Here is a 10,703-nt window from a genome sequence, read left to right on the forward strand (position 1 = left end):
CCCTCTCCCTGTCACTGTATATGTACCAGGGCCTGCTCCCTTCCTCACCGCGTCATCGTACGCAGTCCAAGGCCTATACCTTCCCTCTCCCTGTCACTGTATATGTACCAGGGCCTGCTCCCTTCCTCACCGCGTCATCGTACGCAGTCCAAGGCCTATACCTTCCCTCTCCCTGTCACTGTATATGTACCAGGGCCTGCTCCCTTCCTCACCGCGTCATCGTACGCAGTCCAAGGCCTATACCTTCCCTCTCCCTGTCACTGTATATGTACCAGGGCCTGCTCCCTTCCTCACTGCGTCATCGTACGCAGTCCAAGGCCTATACCTTCCCTCTCCCTGTCACTGTATATGTACCAGGGCCTGCTCCCTTCCTCACCGCGTCATCGTACGCAGTCCAAGGCCTATACCTTCCCTCTCCCTGTCACTGTATATGTACCAGGGCCTGCTCCCTTCCTCACCGCGTCATCGTACGCAGTCCAAGGCCTATACCTTCCCTCTCCCTGTCACTGTATATGTACCAGGGCCTGCTCCCTTCCTCACCGCGTCATCGTACGCAGTCCAAGGCCTATACCTTCCCTCTCCCTGTCACTGTATATGTACCAGGGCCTGCTCCCTTCCTCACCGCGTCATCGTACGCAGTCCAAGGCCTATACCTTCCCTCTCCCTGTCACTGTATATGTACCAGGGCCTGCTCCCTTCCTCACCGCGTCATCGTACGCAGTCCAAGGCCTATACCTTCCCTCTCCCTGTCACTGTATATGTACCAGGGCCTGCTCCCTTCCTCACCGCGTCATCGTACGCAGTCCAAGGCCTATACCTTCCCTCTCCCTGTCACTGTATATGTACCAGGGCCTGCTCCCTTCCTCACCGCGTCATCGTACGCAGTCCAAGGCCTATACCTTCCCCTCCCTGTCACTGTATATGTACCAGGGCCTGCTCCCTTCCTCACCGCGTCATCGTACGCAGTCCAAGGCCTATACCTTCCCTCTCCCTGTCACTGTATATGTACCAGGGCCTGCTCCCTTCCTCACCGCGTCATCGTACGCAGTCCAAGGCCTATACCTTCCCTCTCCCTGTCACTGTATATGTACCAGGGCCTGCTCCCTTCCTCACCGCGTCATCGTACGCAGTCCAAGGCCTATACCTTCCCTCTCCCTGTCACTGTATATGTACCAGGGCCTGCTCCCTTCCTCACCGCGTCATCGTACGCAGTCCAAGGCCTATACCTTCCCTCTCCCTGTCACTGTATATGTACCAGGGCCTGCTCCCTTCCTCACCGCGTCATCGTACGCAGTCCAAGGCCTATACCTTCCCTCTCCCTGTCACTGTATATGTACCAGGGCCTGCTCCCTTCCTCACCGCGTCATCGTACGCAGTCCAAGGCCTATACCTTCCCTCTCCCTGTCACTGTATATGTACCAGGGCCTGCTCCCTTCCTCACCGCGTCATCGTACGCAGTCCAAGGCCTATACCTTCCCTCTCCCTGTCACTGTATATGTACCAGGGCCTGCTCCCTTCCTCACCGCGTCATCGTACGCAGTCCAAGGCCTATACCTTCCCTCTCCCTGTCACTGTATATGTACCAGGGCCTGCTCCCTTCCTCACTGCGTCATCGTACGCAGTCCAAGGCCTATACCTTCCCTCTCCCTGTCACTGTATATGTACCAGGGCGTGCTCCCTTCCTCACCGCGTCATCGTACGCAGTCCAAGGCCTATACCTTCCCTCTCCCTGTCACTGTATATGTACCAGGGCCTGCTCCCTTCCTCACCGCGTCATCGTACGCAGTCCAAGGCCTATACCTTCCCTCTCCCTGTCACTGTGTATAAGCCTAGGGCCTGCACCCTCCCGCCCCCTATCCCTGTATGCAGCCCAGGGCTCACTCCCTCCCTCTGTGGCCCTGTCTCCGTATAGAGCCCAAGGTCTGCTCCCTTCCTCTCCCAGTCACAGTTTGCATCTCAGGGCCCTCCCCCAGACTTGCATACAACCCGGATCTTGCTTATTGTTTCCATTTATCCAGCCCAGGGCTTACTGCCTCTCTCCCCCTGTATACAGCCCTGCACTATTTTCTAGTGCCTTTCGTCCATTCCTCTTGTATAATATCTGTGGTAATCTCCTGATCTCTGTCTGTCTGTATGATACCCTGGAGATCTTATTCCCTCTGTATCATAAGAAATAGCCCTGCTGGGTCAGACCAAGAGTCCATCAAGCCCAGCATCCTGTTTGCAACAGAGACCAATCCAGGCCATAAGAACCTGGCAAGCACCCAAAAACTAAGAAGATCCCATGCTACTGATGCAATTAATGGCAGTGGTTATTCCCTAAGTATAATTGATTAATAGCCATTAATGGACTTCTCCTCCAAGAACTTATCCAATCCTTTTTTAAACCCAGCTACACTAACTGCACTAACCACATCCTCTGGCAACAAATTCCAGAGCTTTATTGTGCGTTGAGTGAAAAAGAACTTTCTCCGATTAGTCTTAAATGTGCTACTTGCTAACTTCATGGAGTGCCCCCTAGTACTTCTACTATCCGAAAGAGTAAATAACCGATTCACATCTACCCGTTCTAGACCTCTCATGATCTTAAACACCTCTATCATATCCCCCTCAGCCGTCTCTTCTCCAAGCTGAAAAGTCCTAACCTCTTCAGCCTTTCCTCATAGGGGAGCTGTTCCATTCCCTTTATCATTTTGGTTGCCCTTCTCTGTACCTTCTCCATCACAATTATATCTTTTTTGAGATGCGGCGACCAGAATTGTACACAGTATTCAAGGTGCGGTCTCACCATGGAGCGATACAGAGGCATTATGACATTTTCCGTTTTATTCACCATTCCCTTCCTAATAATTACCTACATTCGGGCCGATACAGTAAAAATCGTGGAAGAGTGGGCGAGTGCCCGCTCTCCCGGCGCACGCACAGGCCAGTCTCCTGTGCACGCGATTCAGTAATTTAATTTATTTAAATTAGGGCCGGCGGTAAAAAGAGGCGCTAGGGACACTAGCGCGTCCCTAGCGCCTCTTTTTGGACAGGAGCAGCGGCTGTCAGCGGGTTTGACAGCTGACGCTCAGTTTTGCCGGCGTCGGTTCTCGAGCCCCGCTGACAGCCACGGGTTCGGAAACCGGACGCCGGCAAAATTGAGCGTCCGGTTTTAAACCCACGAGCTGCGGGCCCATTTACATTTTTTTTTTTTTTAATTTGTAACTTTTTTTAACTTTTTGGACCTCCGACTTAATATCGTCATGATATTAAGTCGGAGGGAGCACAGAAAAGCAGTTTTTACTGCTTTTCTGTGCACTTCCCCGGCGCCGGCAGAAATTTAAACGCCTACCTTTGGGCAGGCGCTAATTTCTGAAAGTAAAATGTGCGGCTTGGCTGCGCATTTTACTTTCTGAATCGCGCGGGAATGACTAATAGGGCCATGGACGTGCATTTGCGTGTTGCGGGCGCTATTCGTTTCGGTGGGGGGGGGGGGGTGGGGGTTGGACGCGTGTTTTTACCGCGCTATTACCCCTTATTACTGAATAAGGGGTAAAGCTAGGGCGTCGAAAACCCGCATCCAAATGCGGGTTAAGAGTGCGCTGCGCCGGATCGTTTTGCTTTTTTTTTTTTGACTGCTCCAGCACTCTGAGGTACGGGGGTACAATTAATGCCCCATTCCTCACTTTCTCTGTGGCTGTGCAATGTCCGGGACCTCCCTTTCCTCTCTGCCAGGGCCCACAACCTCTAGCTCGCTCTCTCTCTCTGTTTTTTTGCCAAATTGTTTTGCTTTTTTGTGTGGTGTAAGGGACTGAGTTGGGTAACGCCAAAGAGGAAGGGATAGCCTTGTGTAACCCGATTGCTCCAGGCCAAGACCCTGCAGGCAGCAGGAAGTGTGGTCTGAGGATCAAAACACAGACACTCGGAAGGCCTCCCGAGTTCAAATCCTTGCTTGGTCCCCCTGAAATAATTTCAGCAGCCTCCGTGTGCAACCATGGGCTCTTGCTGGTGGCTGCCCTGACCGTTCAAACCCTACTCGCACTGACGCTCCTTGAGCGAGTCACTTCATTCTCAAGCCCTCTGGGGTAAGAACCTACCCTCTTGTAGCTTGGGCTTGGAATTCAATTCTCAACGATTCCTTAAATACTCAACTCTGCTTTAACAAAGTCCTTTATCTGGCACCACAAAATACTCCAGTGGTGGCCACAGCTTTCAGAAATATCCTCAGTGTGACCTTGGGTCAAGTCAGTCCCTTTCTTTCCCTTGCTTGGAGAGGGGTGGGAGAGAGTCACTTTATCCCCCTGTGCCTCAGCTCTAATCCCCGGCTCTGTCACTGACTCTCTGTGTGTGACCTCAGGGTGAGACACTTTATCCCCCTGTGCCTCAGCTCTAATCCCCGGCTCTGTCACTGACTCTCTGTGTGTGACCTCAGGGGATTCACTTTATCCCCCTGTGCCTCAGCTCTAATCCCCGGCTCTGTCACTGACTCTCTGTGTGTGACCTCAGGGGGAGTCACCTTATCCCCCTGTGCCTCAGCTCTAATCCCCGGCTCTGTCACTGACTCTCTGTGTGTGACCTCAGGGGGAGTCACTTTATCCCCCTGTGCCTCAGCTCTAATCCCCGGCTCTGTCACTGACTCTCTGTGTGTGACCTCAGGGGAGTCACTTTATCCCCCTGTGCCTCAGCTCTAATCCCCGGCTCTGTCCACTGACTCTCTGTGTGTGACCTCAGGGTGAGTCACTTTATCCCCCTGTGCCTCAGCTCTAATCCCCGGCTCTGTCACTGACTCTCTGTGTGTGACCTCAGGGTGAGTCACTTTATCCCCCCCTGTGCTTCAGTTCTAATCCCCGGCTCTGTCACTGACTCTCTGTGTGTGACCTCAGGGGAGTCACTTTATCCCCCTGTGCTCAGCTCTAATCCCCGGCTCTGTCACTGACTCTCTGTGTGTGACTCAGGGGGAGTCACTTTATCCCCCTGTGCCTCAGCTCTAATCCCCGGCTCTGTCACTGACTCTCTGTGTGGGACCTCAGGGGGAGTCACTTTATCCCCCTGTGCCTCAGCTCTAATCCCCGGCTCTGTCACTGACTCTCTGTGTGTGACCTCAGGGGGAGTCACTTTATCCCCCTGTGCCTCAGCTCTAATCCCCGGCTCTATCACTGACTCTCTGTGTGTGACCTCAGGGGGAGTCACTTTATCCCCCTGTGCCTCAGCTCTAATCCCCGGCTCTATCACTGACTATAGGTGAATCCCTTTATCTCCACAGAACTGCTGCTAGGAGCATTCAGTGCATGCTTCTGCTTTTATTGTTTCAATTTAAGGATTGCCCTTTCATACCATGCTCAGAGCAATGAGCAAATTCATTTATTTATAAGTACACACTATTCCATTGTTTCCTGAAGGTAGGCCCACAGCAGATTATATTAACAAGGCATGAGATAAAGAAATATGATATACAGATATGGGGGGAGCTCACAGCTCCTGCAGTCCCAGCCTCTCCCAGCAGGAGGCGCTGTAGGGAATGGTGCAGGAGCACTGGGTATGGGGGGAGCTCACAGCTCCTGCAGTCCCAGCCTCTCCAGCAGGAGGCGCGGTAGGGAATGATGCAGGAGCACTGGGTAATGGAGTCACAGCTCCTGCAGTCCCAGGCCTCTCCCAGCAGGAGGCGCTGTAGGGAATGGTGCAGGAGCACTGGGTATGGGGGGAGCTCACAGCTCCTGCAGTCCCAGCCTCTCCCAGCAGGAGGCGCTGTAGGGCATGATGCAGGAGCACTGGGTAATGGAGTCACAGCTCCTGCAGTCCCAGCCTCTCCCAGCAGGAGGCGCTGTAGGGAATGATGCAGGAGCACTGGGTATGGGGGGGAGTCACAGCTCCTGCAGTCCCAGCCTCTCCAGCAGGAGGCGCTGTAGGGAATGATGCAGGAGCACTGGGTATGGGGGGAGTCACAGCTCCTGCAGTCCCAGCCTCTCCCAGCAGGAGGCGCTGTAAGGAATGATGCAGGAGCACTGGGTGTAGGGGGAGTCACAGCTCCTGCAGTCCCAGCCTCTCCCAGCAGGAGGCGCTGTAGGAAATAGTGCAGGAGCACTGAGTATGGGGGAGTCACAGCTCCTGCAGTCCCAGCCTCTCCCAGCAGGAGGTGCTGTAGGGAATGGTGCAGGAGCACTGGGTATGGGGGAGCTCACAGCTCCTGCAGTCCCAGCCTCTCCCAGCAGGAGGCGCTGTAGGGAATAGTGCAGGAGCCACTGGGTATGGGGGAGCTCACAGCTCCTGCAGTCCCAGCCTCTCCCAGCAGGAGGTGCTGTAGGGAATGTGCAGGAGCACTGGGTATGGGGGAGTCACAGCTCCTGCAGTCCCAGCTCTCCCAGCAGGAGGTGCTGTAGGGAATGGTGCAGGAGCACTGGGTATGGGGAGCTCACAGCTCCTGCAGTCCCAGCCTCTTCCCAGCAGGAGGTGCTGTAGGGAATGGTGCAGGAGCACTGGGTATGGGGGAGTCACAGCTCCTGCAGTCCCAGCCTCTCCCAGCAGGAGGCGCTGTAGGGAATGATGCAGGAGCACTGGGTAATGGAGTCACAGCTCCTGCAGTCCCAGCCTCTCCCAGCAGGAGGCGCTGTAGGGAATGATGCAGGAGCACTGGGTATGGGGGGAGTCACAGCTCCTGCAGTCCCAGCCTCTCCCAGCAGGAGGCACTGTAAGGAATGATGCAGGAGCACTGGGTGTAGGGGGAGTCACAGCTCCTGCAGTCCCAGCCTCTCCCAGCAGGAGGCGCTGTAGGGAATAGTGCAGGAGCACTGAGTATGGGGGAGTCACAGCTCCTGCAGTCCCAGCCTCTCCCAGCAGGAGGCGCTGTAGGGAATGGTGCAGGAGCACTGGGTATGGGGGAGCTCACAGCTCCTGCAGTCCCAGCCTCTCCCAGCAGGAGGTGCTGTAGGGAATGGTGCAGGAGCACTGGGTATGGGGGAGTCACAGCTCCTGCAGTCCCAGCCTCTCCCAGCAGGAGGCGCTGTAGGGAATGGTGCAGGAGCACTGGGTATGGGGGTCACAGCTCCTGCAGTCCCAGCCTCTCCCAGCAGGAGGCGCTGTAGGGAATGATGCAGGAGCACTGGGTATGGGGGGAGTCACAGCTCCTGCAGTCCCAGCCTCTCCCAGCAGGAGGCGCTGTAGGGAATGGTGCAGGAGCACTGGGTATGGGGGAAGTCACAGCTCCTGCAGTCCCAGCCTCTCCCAGCAGGAGGCGCTGTAGGGAATAGTGCAGGAGCACTGGGTATGGGGGAGTCACAGCTCCTGCAGTCCCAGCCTCTCCCAGCAGGATGCGCTGTAGGGAATAGTGCAGGAGCGTTGCGGGTTTATTTTCATATTCCACATTTTCGTAATAAGGCTCTGTCCCCGCACCTCTCTTCTTACTCCTGCTCGTCACCTGCCTGAGGGGGCACCACTCCTCTTGGTTAAGGCAGCTCCACCCCACAGCAAAGGAGTGCAGAGTTTAGAAAGTGCTCAGGAGGGGACTCGGGCTGTATCCAGGACGTGTTCTGCCCACCCTGGGGGTTAATAAAGGGGGCAGAGACTGGAGGGGGCCTCAGTTTCCGGATCTGCCCTCGCGTTGAAGGCAGGTGTCAGCTGCCGCTCCACCCTCTCCTGCAAGACCGGTTCTTCCAGGACCCCAGCATTTCCCCACATTCCAGGGCTTCCCCGGAGCCTGTCAGGCTGAATGCAAACAGGAGCTCTCTCCCCCCTCTCTGCCTTTTCACGTCTCCCCTGAGCCTGTCAGGCTGAATGCAAACAGGAGCTCTCTCCCCCTCTCTGCCTTTTCACGTCTCCCCGGAGCTGTCAGGCTGAATGCAAACAGGAGCTCTCTCCCCCTCTCTGGCCTTTTCACGTCTCCCCTGAGCCTGTCAGACTGAATGCAAGGCAGGAGCTCTCTCCCTCTCTCTGGCTTTTCACGTCTCCCCGGAGCCTGTCAGACTGAATGCAAGCAGGAGCTCTCTCCCCCTCTCTGCCTTTTCACGTCTCCCCGGAGCCTGTCAGACTGAATGCAAGCAGGAGCTCTCTCCCTCTCTCTGCCTTTTCACGTCTCCCCCGGAGCCTGTCAGGCTGAATGCAAACAGGAGCTCTCTCCCCCTCTCTGCCTTTTCACGTCTCCCCGGAGCCTGTCAGGCTGAATGCAAACAGGAGCTCTTCTCCTCTCTCTCTGCCTTTTCACGTCTCCCCAGAGCCTGTCAGGCTGAATGCAAACAGGAGCTCTCTCCCCCTCTCTGCCTTTTCACGTCTCCCCGGAGCCTGTCAGGCTGAATGCAAACAGGAAGCTCTTCTCCCCCTCTCTGCCTTTTCACGTCTCCCCTGAGCCTGTCAGACTGAATGCAAGCAGGAGCTCTCTCCCCCTCTCTGCCTTTTCACGTCTCCAGTGCCGTCTGCACCCCCCCGAGTCAACCGTGGGGGATCGGCGGGTGTTCTGCAATCAAGGCCCTGCCCCAGGGAGTGAAGGCTGGACCGAGACCCCCGAACTCGGCGCGCCCCGGTTCTAATCCCCGGCTCTGTCCTCACGTCCTCTCTGCCAGTGCAGCAAGCAGTCCCTGCTCACAGCAGCCTTTTCTTCCCTTTTTAAGGACGTCCCCGGCTTGCCCGTTGGAGTAAGGGTATTAATGCTCCCACCCCTGCACCTGCATCTGCCAGGCTCGGTTGGGCGGTCGTCCCCCTCCCTCCCGGGTTCCTCACGGAGACTTTTCGGCCAGCAGCTGCTGGCAGGGCTCCTCTCTCTGCAATGCAGCCCTTCCCTTCCTCTCCGCCACTCGCCCTCCAGCCCAGCATTGCACAAGCACAGGCTCAATACAAACTGCAAGAGGTTCGCCCCCTCTCCAGGAGGCAGGGAGGGTGAGGAGGGTGAGAGGAGGACTCCAGTACAGGAGCAACCTAGGAAATATTTCCAGACAGAGCGGGCGGGAGGGGGTGAGGGACAGGGGCTGAATTCAGCTCAGAGAGTGGAAGGGCAGACTGGATGAGCCAGTGTTTCGGGTTTTTCTATGACTGGGAAGGGGAGCACACAGCCCCTCGATTATCTTCACTCTGCAGCCGGCAGGACGGCCCACGAGCACCCCCGGCTACATTCATGAGAATTAACCGCTTTTTAATCAGCAAGGGGGGCTTGAACCCTCTCCGGCAAGCTGGAGGGGAGGAGGGCGGGGAAAAGAAAAAGCAAGAGCCAGATCCCTACACTATCCGACTCTCACTTTTCTGCACCTGTACTGCCCTCTCCCCACCCAACACCCACCCGCACTTCCATTTTCCAAAGCCAACCCTGGAAACTAACAAGTCCCAAGAGGCAGTGCGGCTCGGAACCAGGCCTGGCCGAGCCTAGCCCCGCCCCCTGGGCTGAATTAGCGAGAAGAGGGGAGATGGCGGCACCTGCCGGACGCAGCAGGTAAAGGCGCCCTGCAGCCTCTGGCAGCAGAGGACCCACCGCACGTCCCTCTGTCCTGGAGTAAAGTTCGTGTTAGCTGCTGCCGGAGGAGGTGAGGCCCCGTCCCAGAGCTTCCCTGGAACCGCTCCTTCTCTTTACAGCAGACGGCCGGCCGCACTCCCTGATCCAGCACCTGCATGGGATCTCCCGGGCCAGGAGCCCAGGCCAGGCTCGAGGCCCCTTCTATTCCCCGCCTGTGGGAGTCAAGCACAGCCAGGAGTCCACGTCAGCAACAGAAACAGACAGCGGGGACCCCCATACCCTCTCAAGCCCCCCCCCCTGCTCCTTAGCTAACCATGGGGGGTTCTCTCCCTCACCACCTTCTCTCTTCACTGCAGCAGGAGGGGGATAAGGCAGGGGATCCCTCCTCCTCCTCCCCCACTCGTTCCCTGCTTCCTCAGCCAAGGTGCCCCAGGGGCTTTCTTCCCACAGCAAAAAAAAAGAAGAAGGCTAAAGCGGGGATTGTGAGAACATTTTATTTCCTGCTCCCCTGGGGTCGCAGGTGTAGGAAGTGTTAAAAGCAGTGCCTGGGGAACGTATAAAATAAAACAAAAAACGAGTGAGCGCTCCGCCAGCAGGAGGAGCCAGGCGAGGAGTCCGGCAGCCGCTTTCCAGACGGGACTCGGGTCGGGCTCCGCACTTTCGCAGGGGACGGCTCCCACCTTATGCACCGCAGCTCCAGTCCCAGCCTCGGCCCCCCCCAGACCCCAGCGCGTCCAGGAGCGGAGTCCAGCACTGGAGGAGGAGGAGGAGGAGCGACGCTGCCCAGCTGAGGAGACAGCACAGAAGTTAAAAATACATTTTTACAACTCAAACATCCCAAGCCGGGCGGACGTTGCTGGAGGCCCAGCCGCTGGTGAACCGGGAGGAGCCGAAGCGCGACGCTGCCTGGGCCCCATGGCCTGGACAAGGTCAGAGGGCAGGCGCCGACGCTCAGGCCTACAGGGCCCGGAGGTGCAGGGCGGCGCAGCACAGGTTGAAGCCGGTGGCCAGCACGCAGACCAGGTTACAGAGGGAGGAGAGGCCGTGATAGCGGTAGAACTTCTGCCTGACGGCCCTGTACTTGGCGTCCTTCCCGCAGCCGCTGGTATTCCTCCCGGCGGGCCTGCAACCCCACCTCCATGCCCAGCCCGTGCTCCTTCTCTATCTCCTGCATCCGCAGCATCGTCCTGGAGGTGGTGGGGGAGAACCAGCGGGCATTGACTGCCGCCAGGACCATGCAGAGGAAAAAGAGAGAAATCTGGAGAGGAGAGCGAGAGAGAGGAAAAACAAA

Source organism: Rhinatrema bivittatum, unplaced genomic scaffold, assembly GCF_901001135.1.
Source record: "Rhinatrema bivittatum unplaced genomic scaffold, aRhiBiv1.1, whole genome shotgun sequence".
Taxonomy (NCBI): domain Eukaryota; kingdom Metazoa; phylum Chordata; class Amphibia; order Gymnophiona; family Rhinatrematidae; genus Rhinatrema; species Rhinatrema bivittatum.